This window comes from Manis pentadactyla, chromosome 1, assembly GCF_030020395.1.
Source record: "Manis pentadactyla isolate mManPen7 chromosome 1, mManPen7.hap1, whole genome shotgun sequence".
Taxonomy (NCBI): domain Eukaryota; kingdom Metazoa; phylum Chordata; class Mammalia; order Pholidota; family Manidae; genus Manis; species Manis pentadactyla.
This window is the reverse complement of record NC_080019.1, coordinates 119,785,354-119,806,427: the sequence shown is the minus strand read 5'-3', so window position 1 is coordinate 119,806,427 and position 21,074 is coordinate 119,785,354. Positions and strand designations below refer to the sequence as shown.

Here is a 21,074-nt window from a genome sequence, read left to right as displayed (position 1 = left end):
ATATGATTGAATCTTTAGCTGCGATTTTAAAGGGAAGTTAATAAAACAAGCACAACTGAAAACTGCCTGAATATGTTAAGTATAAATATGTTTGAGGAGGTCCTTTTAGTTCAAAAAAAAAAAAACAGCTCAAATGGACTGAGTATGCATTGTGACACAGGCACTGTACTAAGCACTTAATGGACATACTTAATCCTGGCATTTCTACCCTTGTGCCAACAACATAGAAGAGGAAACATGTTTAGAGATGTTAAGTAATTTTACCACAACCCAGAGATAGTGAGTAGCATTACCCTGCCCAGCTTGTCTCACTCTAATACCCATGTTTTTGCCACTATGTGCTAAGGAATTGATACAACTTGAAAGAATAGGTCACGATGAATACAATGAATATATTCATTCACTGATTCAATACATTTACTGAATGATTCTGTCATATGAGGCACCATGAAGTGGCACAAAGATGAATAAAATATTAAGGGTTACTTCTTACAATCAAAGGGTTAAGCTTGCCCAAGTTCAAATCCTGGCTCTACCACTAACTCTGTGAATTTAGGCCTCAGTTTTCTCTTCTGTAAAATGGTGATTATAACAGTACCTTCCTGATAAAGGTATCCTGTGGTTTCAATAACTAATATTTGTAAAGCACTTTAAAGATGCCTGGCACATGATATCATGCTCTTTTTAGCTTGTATTATTAGAAAGCAAGTCTGAGACATGCATGTGTCTAATATATACTTGTAAAGACTTCATGGAGTTCTACTTAAAAAGTTAGGCACCATTTAGGTTTATAGAGCCTAGAAGAAATTGATCTTATATGGAATCAAATTTGCTTTTCACTTGTTCACTCTTCAGTACAGCAGATTTCAGCAACTGGTACCTGAAATCTTGTACAGAAATAGCTCTAGGTCCAGTGCTTTGGGGGACTGATTACATAAGACACCTACACAAGAACTGTAAAATTTCCAGCTCAATTGAATTGAACAGTGCATACATTTCCATCCATTGCTTAGGACATTTGGAAATAAGAATGAGATCATTTAAGAAAAAGAAGAAGAATCTGGTTTTACCTATTTTCACAGTTGTTGTTTTTTTTTGAGACATTCTAATGGGAAAGAAAAGTTATGAATGACACACCAATGGGACTGAATTGTCTTTCTCCTCTGTTCATAGGAGCTTCTATGAGATTAGAGTAGTTTATCGCCTCATCTTATAAGTAACTTCTTCCATTTTCCTGCACTTGCTGTTCAAGGCTTCAGAAATGTCAAACATGGTCACAATCCTAATCAGGCCTTTCTGTGACGTCCCGCTGAATTTGCATTAAATCCAAACCCCTTAACATGGCCTACTTGGCCAATCTAACTGAGCCCTTCTTATCTGAGACCTTACTGCCGGCCCCTCTCTCCCTTACCTGGCCCCTGCCCCTGCAACCATGACCTCAGGCCTAGTCTAGCTCCTTCTCAGGCTTTTGTCTTAAGTTCAAATGTCACCTTCTCAGAGGTGCCATTCCTGACTACCCTATTTAAAACGTCCCTGAAATCACTGGTATTTCTACGATGTGTCTCTATTGTCTGTTTAGTCTTTTATTAATTTTTTGTCTCTCTCCCAAACTATCCTTACAGCATCCTAATAACAAGGAATTACTTCAACACCTCTGCTTCACAAGGCAATTTTGGACAGTATACATACAGACACACACATATTTAGAAGTACGCAAATAATACATATACACCCATACATACATATACACACAGCCATACATATATACACACATTTTTATTTTAATATTCTAAATATATATTCAGCATTCTAAAAATATATGCACACATATACCTATTTATATACATATGTCACATACACACATGTATGTATATAAGTGTATATATATGTGAGTATATATGAGATCAAGTTTTTAAAATGTTATACATATTAAACATATATATTATATATTTTATATATGTGTGTGTGTACATGTGTGTATGTGTGTGTATGTGTGTGTGTGTGTGTGTGTGTGTGTATATATATATATATATATAAAATTTGTTCCTTGTCCAGTTCCATATATTTATCTTTACTACTTGGGGACAAATAATTATACTAACATCTACTCATGCATTTATTTATTCATCATTTACTCATGATTAAGTAGCTGCTATTATAGGCACTATGCTAGGCACTTGAGATACAGCAGTGAGCAAAACAAAGGTCCTTGTCTTTGTTGCTTTTATATTCTAGTGTGGTGAATAATAAACAAAAGACAGACTAAATAAATTAATTAAAGAGTATGTGGAAGATGATATAGGGGACAACTGCTCTGGAAAAAAAGAAAAAGCCCAGAGGGTAAGTGGTATCAGGAATAGCAGGGGTGGATATGAGTGGCAGGATGAAGGGCAATTGTATGTAAAGCAGTCAAAATAGCCTTCCCTGAGATACTGAGCAAAGGCTTCAAGGAGAGAAAGGAGTTATCCACATAGCAATCTGGAAGAGTGCATGAGAGAAGAAACAGAATGCACATCATATGAGCCCTTGCAAAGTATTTTAAGGACCAGTTTATACATTGAGTGACATAATGTGTGGTTACTTATACTAGTCACTCCTCTTCCGAGCACTTCATATGTATAAACTTATGTAGGTCTCACCACAACCCAATGAGTTATGTATCTTATTTATCTCATTTTGCACGGAGAAGTTAAGTAACTTGCTTAGCATTACACAAATGGAACCTGAATTTGAACCTATGTAACAAGATCCCAGACCCCTCTAATATACGGCCTGTCCAGATAGGAAATTTTAGTCCAGTGATTCTCAGATTTTGGTGCAGATCCCCAGAGACCTGCCTCTTTAACAAGCTTTCCAGATTTGGATGTAGGTGGTCCATGCCCCACATTTTACTATTGATCTAATTCTTCCTCCACATGAACGCTTTCTAGATATTCTAAGTTAAATATCACACTCACATCCTATCCCCTGCCATACCCATTGTTTGCCAAACTGGAAAGATTTCCTTAGCTAGCTGAGGCATCTACGTGTTATACGTGCCCTCTCCATCTGAGTTCCATCTGAGTTCCATCCAGTCAGCAAGGCTTCGGGGTAAACAGCAGTGGTTAATGAAGAGGGAAGAATTAGTATTTCCTGAGGGCCTTTTAGGTCCAGCTGTTAAGTGCGAGGGATTTACTATATTTTATCTTACTTTAACCTGTCTAACATATATAAATATGTAGATATAGGTGTAAAGATTGATGCAGATGTCTACCTGTCTAGGAGATAGCAGAAGCATGCTTATTACCATTTCACAGATGAGAAAACTAAGTCTGGACAGGCTAAGCAAGCCGTACCTATCTAACCCAACTCCGACTCCAAAGCCAGCCAGCCTTTCGCTCCCCACTCTATACATTCGGTCTCTAACCTCTGCCGTTGTCTCACTCTGTAATTGAAAACTGAAGTCTAATCTCCCAGAAAAGTGTGATTTACTGTGTACTACCACTCTTGAGTGTCCACCATTTCTCTAAGTTGAAAGACCTCCTATATTTAGTTCGGTAAGAGCCAAGCTTCTTCCATGGGCACTAAAATTAGCTGAAAAGGACACAGAAAATAGGTGCTCATAATGCTAAAAGCCAAATATTTTATCCCTTTATTTATTTGTAGATTATAGTCATTAATAATAATACAGAGCTTGCTTTATATAAAAAGGCTTTCTTTTGATTTCCCAAACAATAAATGTCAGTGTGCCTAACACAGCCATCTATTTTCTCTTCCACCCCCAAACCTGAGTCGTGAGGGGAAAAATCAGTTTTCAGGTCATGGGAATGTAGCAGAATCACATCCTTAAGGACTCCAAAGGTGTCTTTATGGATTTGCCTCCAAGTTCAGGGCTCAGGTGTGACCCTCACTGAGGCCACGGAGGCTGCCATGAGGCTGGGACTGAGGCTTCTCCATATGCCATGCCACGCAGATGCCTCTGTGGGAAGAAGAGTGCAGTTCTACCCTTACCCGGTCACGGCCTCCCCTAAGTCACTTCTCTACAGGCACAAATTTGTAGAACACATACCTTAGAGAGCACCTTGCTCAAATTCCTAATTTTGGAGATGAGATAAAGGACTCTTAGAGAAAGAAAAGCAGCTTACCAGCACCAGGGCTGTTGGATGGAATGGCTGCGGGAAAGAAACACAGCCTTGGAGTTAGAAAGCTAGCGTCCAAGTTGCAGCTCCACTACTTGCTGGCTGTGTAGCCTTAGCAAATATTTAGCCTCTCAGAGTCAGGATGGAAAACGTTATTGGAAGCATTTGCCTTGATCACTTCAGATTACTAGGGAAAAAAATTATGTGTGTAGATAACAACAGGTACTTTGAAGGTTAAAATTTTTATACAACATAAATCTTATTATTGAAACCTAGATCTTGATTTTCTCATTCAATATCGATTTGGGCATGCAACTGAATATCTCTGCAGTTGTTAATCATAATAAAGGTTAAAATCCCCACACACTAGACTCTTAACAAATATCATGGCATGTGATTGACACTCAACAAAAGCCTAATGAATGGGTTTTATTATCTTCTTTTCACAGATGATGAAAATAAAGCAGAGACAAACCAAACTAACTTGTCCAAAGTCAAACCCAGCAAAGTCAGTCTGATACAAAGCCTACAATGTTACACAGCCACAATTTGAGGTCACCATAGCTGGCTTAAAGAACTGTATCATCTATGAAAAGAACATTTTCAGATATAAGAGTTTTATAAAGTGACTGGCTCTCTTTTCTGTTGCCTTTCTCATTGATTGGGAAAGGAGGAAGTCAGTGTAATCATAAGGACTTATGGGCCAGCGGGCCAGATGTGTAGAAACCACAGGCAGCTCCTGGATACAAACTAGATATAAAAGGTCACCTGTCTTATGTCCAATTATACAAAATAATAGCTTGACTGATGTGAATTCTTCACTGCTTTTAGAAATCTTCAGATCGAAGCTCATTGCAGCTGCCCACTTCCCTGTAAGCTTCCTACTTTCTTTCAGGTAATTTATTTATGACACTTGAACTGGCCTTGCCGTCAATATATGCAAGTGTATACTTGAGTGTCATCCTTCACTGTGTTCATTGCAACATGCCCTTGATTGTTAAAAATATCTTTTCCATCATTGAGTTAGTGGTGTCCAGCCTTCTTAGAGTCTGTGACTCCTTATCATTTGTCTGATTAGTCTGTAGAGATAGCCTTCGAGATAATTAATGATATGATAAAGTATGACAAAACTAGGAAGGCAATGCTGGGCCCACCTGATAGAGTATGAATCCATCATCCATTTAACTCTGCCATCTTTTATGTACAAGGCACTGTGCTAGGCATGCAGAATAAATTGTGTCATTAGCTGCACAGGTTCTAATCAGAGACCTGAACAAGAACACAACAGGACAAATTATTGACCCACATTTTTTTTAAAAAATCACAATAGAAGACAGAAAGAAGATGCTGTAAGCACTTAAAGCAGTTCCCTGGACTGGGAAGAATCAAAAAAGGATTTGAGCAGCATGTTTAGGAAGGAAACAGGAAGAGAGGAGATAGCAGTTGAGGTGGTGTGGTGTGAAGACAAAGGGAAGGGACATTTACGAATCTAACTGCACAAGTCCTCAGATTTTATGGTGTGGTATCTACTCAACATGGTATAGTAGACCAAAAGGCTTTGCACTCAGGCACACACATTAGTTCTAATTCTCACAAGTTACATAAACTTGGGCAAGTCTCTAAATGGTCAGAATCTCAGTCCTTCATCTGTAAAAGGGAGACAATAATAAATACCTGAGAGTTATTTTTATGCTTAAATGAAATGACAGAAGCAGATGCACCAATGAATGCTGGTTCCCTTGCCCTCCTCTGTTTGACCAGAAAATAGATGTTTTAGCACAAAATAATAACAGTATTTTCTCTTTCATTCCTTTTTCTCCTTATAGCCTTGAGTTTTACAAAGACACATGGTGAAACAATCTCAGAGCTGAAAGGAATCGTAAAGAAAAATAACACCATATTGTAGAAGAAGAACTTTCGAGATCATCTCATCCAGTGCCCTCACATTTTAGGGTCAGAGATAAAGAGGCTCTTTAGTGTTAGAGGTAAAGAGGCTCCTCAGTCTCAGAAAGATAATACCAGGATTGAAATGGCAAGACAGGGATGGGTGGGTCATAGCCCCCACTCCAGGTCTTCAGTTCGAGTCCAGAGGTTGCAGTTTCAAGCCCTTCCTAGCTCTGAAACGAAATGCGTTGATCATCTTAGTATCAGTACTTTGTGCTATGCGTCACAGGTCATGCTACATAACCTCTCTGAGCTTCAATTGCCTCAAAAATTACTCAGGATGATTGCAAGGATGGAATGAAATCAATGTAAGACTCTCATGTAAGTACCAATCATGAGGGAGTTCAGTAAAGAGCAGCTATTAAATTTTGATTTTCACAATTTAACAGACTAATAAATTGAAATAACTGATAGCAGAAGATATTTATTAAATGCTGCTTATGAAAAAGGTGCTGAGATGGGGACTCAAGCTTCTATGTAGGCATCAGTGTTCCTATTTCCAAGCTGAGGAGATTGAGGCTCATCTCAATACAGCAACATGCTGCAGATACCTGCAAGACTCTAAAATTCCACACTGCCACAGCTGCCAGTTAGTCAGAATAAAGTCCGGCTAGAAAGAGGTCTCCAGACAACCCTGTCAGTGTAAGCCATGCATTCTCACCTTCAAAATAGGAAAAAAAAAATTAAAAACTGAGTTATTGAGAGAGCTCACCTAAATTAATCCCTCCAAAATATTAGACAGCAAATGTTCTGTAACTTTCCAGTTCTTTGGGATTTTTATTTTTCACATAGAACAATTTCCAAAGTGGGCAAAGAGCACAGGAGATGGCTCTTTTTAATATTTCATGGGCAAGGCGACAGTGACTCACCAATCCTACATCTGTGTCACCAGCAAAAGCCTGACAAAGTTGAGCAACAAATGAAGCTGTGTGCATGCTGGAGATAACCTTTATTATTATTATTTTTTGGTTCTGCCTCATCCTCTGATTTCCTCCAGCTATATTCTGCTTTCCCAGCTGTGCCAGGTAAGATCATGCTGACTGCCTACCTTTTGGCAAAGGCAAACACAGGCTTCCAAATGTCAAAAGCAAGGAGCAGAACGTTTATCCCAGAACTGCATTTGCAAGCCTGTCTGCCTGCTGCAAAATTGAGGAACCTGATGGCCTGTGTGGAGTCTCAATGGATAAATGGCCAGAAACAGATCTGTTCATTTTCCTACGTAAGCTTGCAGCCATGAGTTTCCACGAGGAGGAATGAAAGTCCAGCACCGCCAGCAGGCTAGGGGTCTTTTCTGCAAATGCTCCATCTGCACACTACTCTACATGCCACCCTGCAAATTAGCACAAGGAAGGCAGATGGAAAAAAATGCTTAGAACAGGAAGAAGAAAGTGACATAATTCTGAACTTTATGTCTGAACTTCACAGTACCCTTCCTGCTAGGAACTGAGGAAGTGCAGGATGGCTACCTTGGAGATCATCACTTGAAACTCCCTCTCCTGGGAGTCAGCCCCACTAAACTCCACAGAGGATGTTTAAGGATTGTACCCTTACCAAAGAAATACCCTCTCTGGGACAGAAAAGATACCCTGCAATCTCAAGCCTAACAACTGAAGCAAATTATTAAAGCACTCATTGGAGAGGTGACAGGGTATGATGGGAAAAGCCCTTAACTTCAAGTCAAAAGGTGTGAGCTGTATTTCCAGGGCAGAAACTTAATAACCACGTGACCCTTGGCAACTTCTCATTTCTCTGAGACTCATTCAGTTTCTTTCTCAATAAAGTCCCCATAAATTGAGACTAGCTAAGAAGACCTATCATTTAATGAGCACCTATTCACTACATGTACTTAACATTAGTCTACTTAATTTAATCCTCACACAAATCCTTGGGGTAAGCATTTTTTTTTCATTTTAGAAATGCATAAAATAGAGCTCTAAATGGTGAAATAAATTGCTCAGTGTCACCTAACAACATAGGAATTAGAACTGAAATTTGAATTTGACCACAAAACCTGGGCTCCTTTCACTACGAATATGCCAGCTATGTCCTCTCAGGGCTATTACAAGTAGCAATAAAATTATATATATAGAATACATTTTGGGAATTTTAAAGTTACACACGTATATGTGTAAATCATATATATAGATAGATATGATTTTGGTAACAAATAATCTGGGTAAGTAGAAAAGGTATAATTGGGCATCCTTTCCTTAAAGAACCATAACCAAAAGGAATTAGCCTTCAATCTTCCTTCCATCCCCTTGTTCTGACCTTATTTTGAACATTTTCCTTTTCCCCACAAGTCCCGGTCTCTCAGGCATGCGTTCAGATGCATCCTGGCCAGCTCATCATCATGCAGGCACACGGAACAGGCTGACAGAAGCAAGTGACCCCATCCTCTGCAAATGCTTGGTGCGGAAGGTACCTAAAGGGACACCACCAAGCTCTTCCCTTCCCTCAGTGTGTGTCACACCCCTTCCCAGACATTCATTAGAATCACACACAAATGGGAGGGACTGTGAAGCAGGCAGCCAACTATAAATGCTGGATGCACAATTCAGGGACTTACAGCAGAGCCAGGAGATAGTAGTGAGTAGTTCATGAAGTCAATCAGAACAGAATCAATTGTTCTGAGCAGGGTAGGGACATGTGAGGGACGCTACTGGATTTTAAAATGCCAATAATAAAGGAAGGCTAGTGTAGGCATGGTGTTTGTGTCCAGAAGGGACTGAGTTTACTTAATGCATAATCCAAAAGAAATACATGAGAATTTTGTTTTCCTATACTAACACAAAACATAAAGTCGCTTGCCTGACATAAAAGAGCAGGAATAAAATGCTTAAAACAGTGTGTTAACATATCAGAACTCCCAACTTTTTTTGTCTTCCTACCTCTCCTCAAATTCAAGACCCTCTGCCGATAAATGATACCTCAGGTCAGAGCTTCACAAACCTGAAGTATGGCCTAAAATCTAAGAGGGAATTGGCATCGATGAGAAACATTAATCTTCTATTCCAAGTCAAGCACCCATGATTGAAATCACATATAGACAGCATTCAGAAAACATTTACTATAAAAGAGCTGTTTAAACTCCAAAGAAGAAAACACCACATTACGGATTTATTTATTTTTTTTGAAGTCACTCTAAAGGTAGTATAAAATCACCTTTCTGAAAACCCGCTGTCTCCACGGTTACTATAGAAGAAAATTTACAATAGTGCCATCAATCTCAAAACGAGCAGGTGCGAGGCACAATGCTAACCACGTTATTTCATTATCCTATTTCATTCTCCCAACTACCAGAAGATCTCGTTGTGACCATTATAATCTCCATTTTGCGGCGGGGGAAATAAAAAGATATGATAACTCGCCCAAGTTCACACAGCAGAGCTGGAGTCAAAAACCAGGTAAATTCTCCTCCTCTGCCGGTAGCGAACCCGAGGACCTGCGGAGCAGAGCAGCAAAACGCAGGAGCGGCGACGCTGCGCGGATCACAATTTCCCAACCAGGGAGGAGGGAAGACAGACTGGGGACTGGCTCTTAAAGGAAACGGCAGAAGTTTGCTTTGGTTCTTGATTTTCCCCTTTAACTCCCCTTCCTCATTCCCTCCATACTCAGAAGTGAGAGGGCCTGAGGCTCCATGAAGTCAACTGCTCCCACTTGAGGGGCATCCTACCGCACCCAGGGCCACAAGCCCCGCTTCCGCCCGGGCTGCAGAGAGAGCTGTGGGTACCCTAGGAAGTCACCCGCACCCCCACCGCCTCACCGACACCCTCGGCAGGGGCATCTTTCGGAGAAAGCATGTCGGCGAGGAGAGGGCGAAGCTGCCACAGCCTTTGGCCAGGCGGACAGCCCCCGGCTTGGGGCGGCGTGATGCACTCTGGGTCACACTGCCCTCTTCAATCCTCGCCGTCCACAGCAGCGTTCTGGAGAAACCAAGGCGGGGGACACCAAGGTAGCTCCCCTGAAGGGCTGGAAGTAGGGAGCAGCAACGCGAAGCTATCCCCAAACTGCGTTACTTAAGCAAAAGAAGGGGATCTAGACAGCTGGGTTCGAGTCCTCGCCACGGCACTAACTCACTAAGTGACCTATCCCAGCCGCTCCCTCGCTCTGTGCCTGTTTGCTTCTCTGGAAATTAAGAGGGTTGAACAATTTGTAAGAATCCTTCCACCCTGATATTCTGCGATAGGGGATTCCTCCGAGCACTCAAGACAGCGCGAGACTCACCTTTCTTGGGAAGCTGAGCGGGCGCAGCGAAAGGAGCAGGGATGGGTACAAATCGCCCAGCACCGCTTCTTCCAGCGCGTCTGACCAAAACGGAGCCCCAGGGACCCTGATCCGGCCAGTCTGCCCCCAACGAGCCTCTTACTTTCCGCCGCACTTTCTTTTTCCCCCTTCGGGGCTCCTCCCCCGGCGCGGCGCGATTGGCGGCCGCCGCGAGGCCCCGGCCCCGCCCGCCGCCTAGGTTCGCCAGCCGCCGCGCTCTGGGCTTCCAGGGGCGGCACCTAGGGCAGCCCCGCCCGTGGCGAGGAGGAGCCGCGCCGGGCAGGCCTGCGGGCGGTGGCGAGGCTGCGCTCCGCCGCTTCCGCGCCCTGCCGCCGCCGGGGCTGCCTGGGACGCGCAACGAAAGGAGGGGGGTTGGTCCTGCAGCTTGGCACGCTGCCAGGCGCTCTGGGCAGATACGCCTCCCCGCTGTGCACAGAGACCCACACATGTGCTCATTGCAGGATTCTGGTCACCAGGCGAGATCGATGCCACGGTCTTTTCTTTCCGGCTCTGTGTATTTAGCCATCGTGCTGCACTTAGCCGTGAATCAATTCAGGACACAGGACTCGCGAGTACGTCCACCTTGTGCCAAGCATGGAGCGCGACAGGAAGAAAAACTCGATCTCGGTAGTCAGGAGCTTTTGCTCCACTACAAGTGACAGTCGAACAAACAGCTGATCATGACAGTAAGGCTGAATCTCTGTTTTCCACTGGTGTATGACCAGTACCTAGTACAGTGCCTCGCACAAAGTAGGCATTCAATACATATATATTGAATGAATGGATGAATAAATAAAATAATAATCGTAGAAGAAAATAATCCCCAAAGAATTATTTGCTTTTCATTCCTTCCCATTCTTCCAGGTTTTTAGAAGTGCCCTCAGGTGCCCTCCTTCACTTTTGGTGGTGGTCTGTAAAATCATCTTGAGAAGCTTTATAATGCTTAAACTCCTTTGTTTAAGAACCGTCTGTTGTTCCCTGTTGGTAGTCCATAGGGACTTCTTATTGACTGACAAGGTCCTTCATCACTTGACCCCATTGCTGAGATTCCCTAATAAAGACAGTCTACCAAGCTGACTTGTCTCTTCACACATTCCTTGCCCACTACCACCTTTATTTTTCTTCCACTCTTAGAATTACCTAATTAAATATTTCTAATTTATTTATCCAAGAAATTGAGATCCAGGTAAAGCAACTGAGAAAAAAAGAGTTAAAAAAAGAAAAGGGTCTAGGTAAACTAGTAGGTGAAACTAGCAGGTGTCAGTCTCTATACACCTGTTAAGACTGACAACAGGGCAATACTCAGGCACTGTCTCTGCCTTCAAGGAGCTTAACTCCTCAAAGAAAAATAACAGTATAATCAAAGTTGTAGAAATGTTCATGTTATTTCATTTATTAATATCACTTATGAAAATTAATCCTCACAGATTATTGTCTCTGGCTTTCTGGCACAAAATACACGCTCACAACATTATTACTGAACCCAAAGGAGAATAATCCAAAAGAATTTCTAAAGTTAGTTGTATGAAGCAGAAATAAAACTTTTCTTTGATTTATTATTCACTAATCAGGGCATCAGCTTTTTTTTTTATTGTCATGATACACTTCTCAGGCACTTGCATAGGAGCTTACAAAGCGGTGGGCACTTTGCACATATTAGTTTATTCAATTATCACAATAATCTATAGGCAATATTGTAATCTCCAATTTATAGATGAGATTCAGAAATGTATCTTGCCTAAGGCTACAAGCCTACAAATAGAGAATGCAAGATGAGAACTGAGGAAGTCAGTTTTTTTGTTCTTAACCTATATTAACACAGTCTCTTAGCTATCATGTATTCTCATGTGCTTCCTAGAAGTCATGACTGTTTGTCAGGCACATGCTGGTGATCCAAAATTGAACCAGATATAGTACTGGAAGTTGACAGGCTGCTCATAACTTAATGAGGATGGCAGGCATCTAGACCAATCATTTTAGTATTATACATTATAATTTGAAGACAACATAAATGGTTGAGAATAAAAATGATTAGAAAACTATTGCTGTATATTCATACAATAAAGTATCTACTGTCATAATTAATATACTATGAAAATATGTCTACAAAGGAAAAGGCTTACAATGTAATTAATAAGGTTGTATAAAAGTTATGGGAACATGGACAGTAATTAAAAGGAAGGTGGAGAAGTATAATGTGTTAAGATTATGGGAGTGTAAATATACTTTTTCCTTTTTAAATTTGCTTTAATATCAAAACATTGTAACAAAAAAATATTTTAAACTCATTTACTAGGCATTCAATGAACAATTGTCCCCTAAATGAATGAATGAATGAGGTTGCAAACTTACTGGTGTCAGTGCCTGACAGTGTTGGGTGTGTAGAAGATGCTCAATAAAATGTTTTTAAATTGATTAAAGTATTTGTAAAAGTACTTATTACTCTCTTCTTCCCTCTGCTCCTGTCCTCCACCTGTTTTCAGGTTATCCTTAATCATTTTGCATTAGCTGTAAGGGAGCCTCAAAATCTCGCTACTCCCTTGAAGCCAATCCAATCAGCCCCTTGTCCCTCACACACTGTAGTCAATGTATCTAAGGATCTCCACTCTGCCAAATTCAATGGTCAATTCTTGGTCTTCATCTTACTTGACCTATTAGCTTCATTATACACAGTTGGTAAGTTTCTCCTTCAAACTCCTTCTTACGTGACTTCTATTCCATTGATTTATCTTCTGCTCCTTCCCAGACTCTTGTTGGATCCTTTACGTCTTTATGATCTCTGAAGGTTAGAATGCCCCAGAATATAGCATATGTGTAAACCCTCCCTAGGTGATCTCGTTCAGATACATAGCTTTCTCAAACATCTTTATGGAAATAACCTGCAAATTTAAAATTACGGTCCAAAGCCCAGACTCTATTTACCCTATTGCCTCCTTCACATCTCTTATTAGAGGCTTCCACACATTACTTATTCAAAACAAACTCTTCATTTGTGTCCCTCGCCAATCCACCTCCTCCCCCAGTTTTCCCAGTTTTGTAAGAAACACCATCTTTTACCCATTTGCTTAAGCCAAAAAATTAGATTCCTCATTGATCCCTGGCTTTCCCTCATGGCTCATAGGCAATCCATTAGCAAACCTGCTTCCTCTGCATTCAAATCACATCTCAAATCTGACACTATTTCTTTCCTCCACCACAAGCACCACAGTCCAAGTCACTGTCCTCTCCTCCCACACTGGTCTCCCTGCTTAAACTCCTACCTCCAGAGTCTTTTCTCACACTTCACAGTGATCCTCCTAAATGGAAATCAGAATAAATATGGACTAGTGGTTGAGGGCAAGGACCTTGGAGCCAGAATGCCTGGGTTCAAGTTCAAACTCTATAATGTATTAATATAACCCGATCAAGTTACTTCTTTGTGTCGCAGTTTCATTAGCCTCAAAATAAATACTGCTACTAATAATAACATCTGCATCATAGGGTTGTTATAAAATTAAATAAACTAATAATAAGTAAAATACTTAGAGCACAGACTGGCACATATACAGCACTATGTAAATATTAGTCATTACTTTTACTTGTAATAACATGTCATACTCTGCTCTCAAAAATACAGTGACTTCTCATCATGTTTAGAAAAACATCCAGAGTCCTTACCATGACCTACAAGTCCCTACATGATTTGGCACTGAATTACTTGAAATCATCTACTGTGTACTCCTTGCTATAGGCAAGCACACTTACATGTCCCCATGCCAAGGTCTTTGCACTTACTGTTTCCTCTGCCTGGAATGTTCTTCCCTCGTGGCTTGCTCCCTCACTTCATTCATATTCCTGCTCAACTGCCACCTGCTCATTGAAGCCTTTCCTGACAACCCTATCAAATAGTACTCTTTTTATTCGCTATCTTGTGTTACATTTTAATATATTTGTTTATCAAATATCTTTTTCTAGATCATAAGCTCCGGGAGCATAATATGACGTTTCCCTATCAAATAGATAGTACTTCGCATATAGTGCTAATTTAATAAACATTTACTGAACTATGAACCCAGTCCAAACTCTCATGGTTAAATTGAGATCCAAAAATAATGACTGATTTTCTGCCCCTCTCCTTTGATTTCTATTTTGTAAGGCCAGAATAATTGGAAGAGAAGAAGTAAAACAATAAATAGCTTTCCTTGGCTGAGAGAAGGGTAAAGAAACTACAGTACAAAGATACTTTACTTTCGGTTTTTGGAAGGAAGGTGAAGAGCAGGACTGAGCCAAAAAGAAAAAAGGAGAAAAGCAAACCCATCCTCTTCCATATCCTTTTATGTTCCCACCTTTTATACCTCTCAGCTCTTTTTCCTTCCATCCCACCCACCCCCATAGCTGCTCTCTAGCTGTCTCTAACCCCCTTGCAGTACTCAGTCTTTCCCCCTGTCCCTGGACTGCCCCATGCTTCCAAGTCACTTCTCCCTCTTCCTCCTGATTGCCTCTGTCTCTAATAAAAACCTCTCTCCCCTAAATTTGGTTCAGTTAAGGGTCGGACAGCAAGCAGGTTGAGCAAAGTCCTGTTAAGTGGGAGATTGTTAAAAGCCCCTCCCTGTCTTGCCAGATGTATATGCTCATGTACCCAAACGTGTATATCTAACTATTGAAATTCAAATCGTTTGGAAGAGGAAATTTGATTATGCAGTAGAGGCTTTCTCCATTCATCTCTCTCAGCCTAGCAGGCTATGCTGTGTGCAGCCCTGGAAGATCAGTGAAAGGGGCTCCTGGATCCCAAGAGGAGCCTTCGCACAGACTTGCAGGCGAGCCCCGTGAATGGTGAGCTCTCCCTCGTGGAGTTTTCAAAAATAAAAACAGCTGGACATCAAAGCAATGAAAGCATATTTTATTCAGTAACTACTGACTGTAGGTGAAAGAGCTGAGCTCCATTCCAATTTGTACAGAGGAGACATGGGTATTTTAAAGGGAAAATGAAGGAGGATGGAAGGCAGGAGCTCAGTAGAGTCAGAGAAATGAAAAATTACAAGGGGTTGGTCAATGTAAATATGATTAAACCAGCTGTATCTACTGGCTGGTAGTTATTGGAGTTAGGATTCTATCCTCCCACACAGACAGGGAGACAGGCCCTATTCTTTCTGACGATTAGATTTCATAACAGTGGTTGTTAGGTCCTTGAGAAAGACAATTCTGAGTTGTAGAAGATCCGTATTCACAATTGGAAGCCCTTTATAGTAAATGCTCCAAGAAAAGGATGTCAGAGGCCTATCATCAGATTTTGGCTAGAACAAATAGTAAAGTTTCCTAGGTGGGTGGGTCCTGTAATAGCAGGCAGGAGGTCATGACTGGGACACAGACTGATGCTGCTAGAAGCTGTGCTAGGACCTGGACTATTCTCCTGGTGCAGGCACTTGGACAGAACTGGTATGTGCTAAAGGTTGCACAGCTCTCAGTTCCAGTGGAGTATCTCACACAATACCCATAGTGAGAGAGGCAGCACCCATTTTCCTCTAAAACTGGCTTTTCCTCCTGTGGAATTGTTTGTTTTCCTGTGATGCTCCTCCAGAGGTGCCACAGGAACACATCTAGGTGAGTGACAGGGTGACAGGAAAAGACATGTTTTCCAAAAGACAGCCTGAGTCTTCTTGGCCTATGGCCTAAAGCTCCTAGAGACTGTTAGAAAAGACCCAATTTTTTCTCCTTGCTTTTTTCCTTCCAAATAGAAGCTTTGAAGTAAAGGTCAGGATTTTAATAAAGTCTTGGAGGATGGTTATTATGCGTGTTGACACTTCACTACAGCAGGAAATTTAAAGACAAGAACTTTGCATGCAAAAAGGAGAAGGTTACCTTTATGGTTGTAACTTGGTCTTCTAAGTAGCTAACAACACATTTACTAGCTTCCAGCCTCCAAAATCTACTCTGAACTGAAGACATGCTCTTCGTATAGATATATTCACCTCTATTATTGCATAAGCCAAACCACTGCAATATTCTTTAGAGCAGACTCAATCTAAACTGCTCACCATCTGGTGAATAACAAGCAGTCAGTGACAGTTAAAATCATGCCAATATTTGCTTGTTCATACAGCAGTATGAGAAGGCTGTGCCATTCAGCCCTTTTCTTTCTGTGAAGCAACAGGAAGCCTGAATGAGCTCCTAGCAGGCAGGCACTTGCTATATTATTTATCTCAAGAGAAGGATTTTCATATAGTCACCTGGGATTCAGAGACTTTGTATGGGATTCTTTCTCCACCACCAGTGTTGGAAAGTTTGTTTTATCTTTTATTTACTCGTTTATTCAAACATGTATTGAACATTTGTGTACTGAGACACTGTGAATAATGCCAAGCCAGGGTAGATGTGGCTCTTTTACCACAGAAGAAGACACAATGTCTACATAGCAAATACAGAAGGTTGGAATATCTCTTCTCCAAAGAACAACTATTATACAGCATGCCCTTCAAATACACATTATTTCTAAACAGTACAATAGCCTTAAAAGGAGGTAAGCAGTTTTCCCTCCTTTTAGTGATGAGAAAATAGAGTAGGAGAAGCTTACTTGCCTAAAGATACACAACTAGTTAATGCTGAACCCAAGAGCAAACCCCAGAGTTAACAGCTTCTGAAGGCCACACTTCCCCATGCTACACTAAGAGCCATCAGAAAGGGGAAAAAAGTACTCTTGAAGTACTGAGGGAGGAAAATTACTTCTGTTTGGAAGAGATCAAGGAAAGAAACAGAGAGTATGTCACTAGCAGGAACTGGAAGAAGTGGAATTAAGACTTAAGATGACAAAGAGAAGGAATGAGACACCTCAGGACAGAAGAAAATTCATCTGTCACCCAAATATTATCAGATATATAAACAAAAGAATTGCAACATGATGTGCACACTACACCAAGTGAACCCAGAGAAACGTGTCTGCATGCAGCTCTGAGAGGTGGGAAAGAAAACGGAGTGAATCCTCTAGCTGAAGGACATATGGGAAGTGGTGTGGAGGGAAGGATGGAAAACTAAGATATTGGAAGAAAAAGGGAGGAACTACCATTGAAATTACTCATTAGAGGCCAAAACCTTTGACTTACTGGCTTTCATATCCCAGATGGTGCATGACATAAAGAAATGTTTGAGTAAATGAATGAGTTGCTGACACCTGCTGAGGGCCAGGAGCTCTCAAGCCTGGTGCTTTTATAAATAATTAAATTATGTTATCACAACATCTCCATGTGGTAGGGATTTATTTTTCTATTGAAAAGATTCAAAAAATTCTGAGGCTCAGGGAGGTAATGCAGTTTGCCCAACATCACAGAGCTAGGAAGACAGAAAGCTTGATTTTAAAGTTTGACTCTAGAGCTTGTGATTTCTTTCCACTCTCTGCTCAGCTCTAAATGTCAGACGAAGGCAGTGCTGTGTTGTTAGCATTCTTGATATTACTTTAAATATGCATTTTATAGATGTGTAACATGAATATATAAATATGTAAACTAATCATGTGTGTAGAGAATAATGAAATTTTGTAAACACAACCATGTAACTAGAAACCAGATAAAAAAAGTCACCTTATTTCAGCCTACAGAGTTTGCCTTGATATGGTAATATAGTAGTCAATATCTTCATTTCTGTTGGAGTAAGACACTCCCCCTGCAGTTTTTGTGCAGATATACACCATGAACAGAAACTTATGAGCTACTAAGTCATAACCAGCCTTGAAAATGAGTTAGTTCTTTTTGGGGAACATATGCATTCCCTCTGTTCAGAGCTACCTTTATTAAGCAACAGCACCATAGGTATACCTGGGGATTACTGAGCCTGGGGCAACTCTGGCTGAGTCTGAAACCCAATCAGTAAAAGAGGAAGCAGCAATGAGACTTCTGCATCTAATTTTATTGCCTATCACTAATGTGCTGGTTAGTTGTATTTTTACAACTGTAATTTGTAAAAATTACAGTTTCCTGAGAGTTAGCCCAGATACAGAAAAACCCTGAAAAAAGAAGGAAGAGTGGAGATGTCAGAGAGTAGAGGCAGAATAGTGCACTTAACTGGTGCTAGGTGACCTGGGTTCCTGTCTAGGTTTGACGGCTCATTCTGTGTGCGATCTTGACACAATCATTTCTGCTTTCTGAACTTCTGTTTCCTTACCTTTCAAATTGTTGTGAACATCCAACATTGTACAGAATAAGCTCTCACTAAGCATCTAAACACTTGTGCTTTTTTTGTGTAATGGTTTTATTGTACAGTTTGTTTTGTATTTAATAATTAGAGATGCCCCAGTCCTTATGCTAACCTGTGGGTTGTGGGTATTGAGTGAGATTAATCACCTCACTCCAAAAGTGATTCTCAAAACTGAAATTTGATATAGAGTTGCTGATCATATATTACTTCATGTATGAAATTTTATGCTAATTCAAACATAAATTTGGAAAAGTTCACAAATAATCACTTATGCAAAAGAAGTTGCATTTATAAAAACTGTGTATTTAAAAATATGTTTTTGTGAAAGAATGACCCCACAACTGATATATATCACAGGAGATAATTACATGTAAAATACATTTGGTAAAATTTGCACATTTGTGGTGGCTGAATATCACCAAGTCTGCAGGAAGAAGGAACAATTAGATTATTTGATTGTGTTTGTGTATGCTTTTTAACATCAAATGAACTACAATATTGTTTATTTATTTAAGATCTGCTTTGATACTTAAAAAAGTTATTGTGTGAAAATATAGAAACAATTCAGAGATTAAAACAATTAGCAAATGTGAAATTCTGTATTGTGTTCCACAGGAAAAGCACAGTGAACTTGAAGAGATAAATTTTTAGTGTGACAACTATGACAGCTCTACACATTCACATTCATGCTGTGGAATACAAGATGACTCCCAGCTGGGAAATCGGGGAAGATTTTATGGAGATGGTATTTGAGATCTGTTTTGAAAGATGGATAAGATTTGTCAAGAAGAGAGGAAGATAAGAGGCACTTGGTCGTAGCAACAGCAGGGACAGACCCATAGCGGCATGAACGTCACAGCGAGGAGAAAAGAAAGGGTCTAGTTTTCTTGACAGTAATTTTCATCCCTGGCAGTAGGATAGCTAGTTAAAGGTAGGGAAGGCTCATTAAAGACCAGTCATGGCAGGTGTGGCAGGCGTGGCAGGCGTGGCTATGGTAAAGCATTGTTTTTTGAAACCATGGGAAGCCCTTGAAAGCTGATGAGTGAAGTAGTGAGTTGCCCAAGGTCACACAAGTAATATGAGTTAGAGGAGTTGGGCTGGAATTTGGATCATCTGATCTGAAGTCTAAAGATCTGTCTTACTGTCCCCAACTACTGAAAAGGAGTTGATCAAGTCATGGGAGAATGTCCATGCCAAATACACCAAACTTAAAAACTGGCAGACTTTTCCATAACAGCCTAAGTGTTTGGAAGTAGAACTGAAAAACAGGATTGACATTTATAATGACTTTTCCCCTGGTGGGTTCATGGCCTTCTCCAGGGTAGAGAGAATCAGTTACCTACCAATGCAGAGCAGTAGCATGCAGTAGGTTGGCCTCAGGAAGCACAGGGCATTGCAAGGGAAACTGCAGAGGGAATTTTAAATTGGCCAGATGCAATTACCAAAGTTGGAATTTGGCCAAGGTCTCAAGTTTTAATATCACCACTCATCCTGGGTCCTTGTAAAGACCCTTTGTGGTCAGACACCTTAATTTTACTGTTCCCGTAAAATTCATGGGACAGGATTTCTTAGCCTTTACCCCCAAACCAGGACTTTTTACTTTGTTTCCTTGGCCACTGTGCTTCCAATATGGCTTTGATTGCTGCTGCTAACACCAAGACACTTTCATTGCCCCTGAAGGCCATTTTATTTATTGGTGCTATGTTTCCAAAAGACGCATTTCTTTCCACCAATATGTTCTGCTGGCCACATAATAGCATAGGCTGACATTTTGCTCACCACTCAGGAGAGCAGCAGATTGTGTAAATTTCACAGCTCTGCATGTCAATTGTGAGGTACCTTGAAAAAAATGTGTACAGGTTGACCTAACTTTAAAAAAAGAATCATAGAAAATGCACAATCACAGAAAATATAGCAGGAAGTAGAATATAGGAGAAAGTAGACTTTCAGAAGTCAGGAAGATTTAATTACTATTATGCATAGTTTTACAATGCAAACTAAGGCATAACTAAAATTAAAAATATGTATAGAGAAAATATTGCAGCGTGTCTGAAAAGTCATGGACCAAACATCAAATTCCAATAGTTAAAGAGACAAATGTGTGGTCAAATTATTAATAAATAAGTGAATGTAGTTATTCCAAAAACGTATGTGACAGTGTTCAACTTTACTAGTAAGCAAAGAAAAGCAAATGTAGACAATGAGGAACACTTTTACATTTATTATTGAGAACAATGTAAAACTAGTTTTGCTAATGAAATTTTGGGATTTCTGGTACACTGCTACATTTACATAGTGATAAAGTCAATAAACACAACTTGAGAAACAATTTGGCAATTAAAGTAAAGATCTTTAAAATGTTACACTTTTCAAACCAAAAATTTCAATCCTGGAAATATGCCTAAAGAAATAATTCAAACAAAGAGAAAACTGTATCCACATATTCATTGCAAAATACAATGGTAATCTGAGGTTGTTATCCAGAATATGTAAACAGCTACTACAACTCAACAACAAAAAAATAATCCAACTAAAGAAAGGGCCAAGGACTTGAATATCAACATTTCTCCAAAGAAGACACAC

At 40.3% G+C, this 21,074-nt stretch overlaps 1 protein-coding gene across 2 annotated transcripts in view; it reads right to left on the bottom strand.

The window, feature by feature from the left end:
- Positions 1-10,467, bottom strand: part of IL1RAP (interleukin 1 receptor accessory protein) — a 119,149-nt gene extending 108,682 nt beyond the window's left edge. For both annotated transcript variants that reach the window (XM_036875196.2, XM_036875197.2), the window contains exon 1: positions 10,290-10,467. The gene's annotated coding sequence lies outside the window, so the exon portion shown is untranslated. The remainder of the gene's footprint in view (positions 1-10,289) is intronic.
- Positions 10,468-21,074: the final 10,607 nt, after the last annotated feature.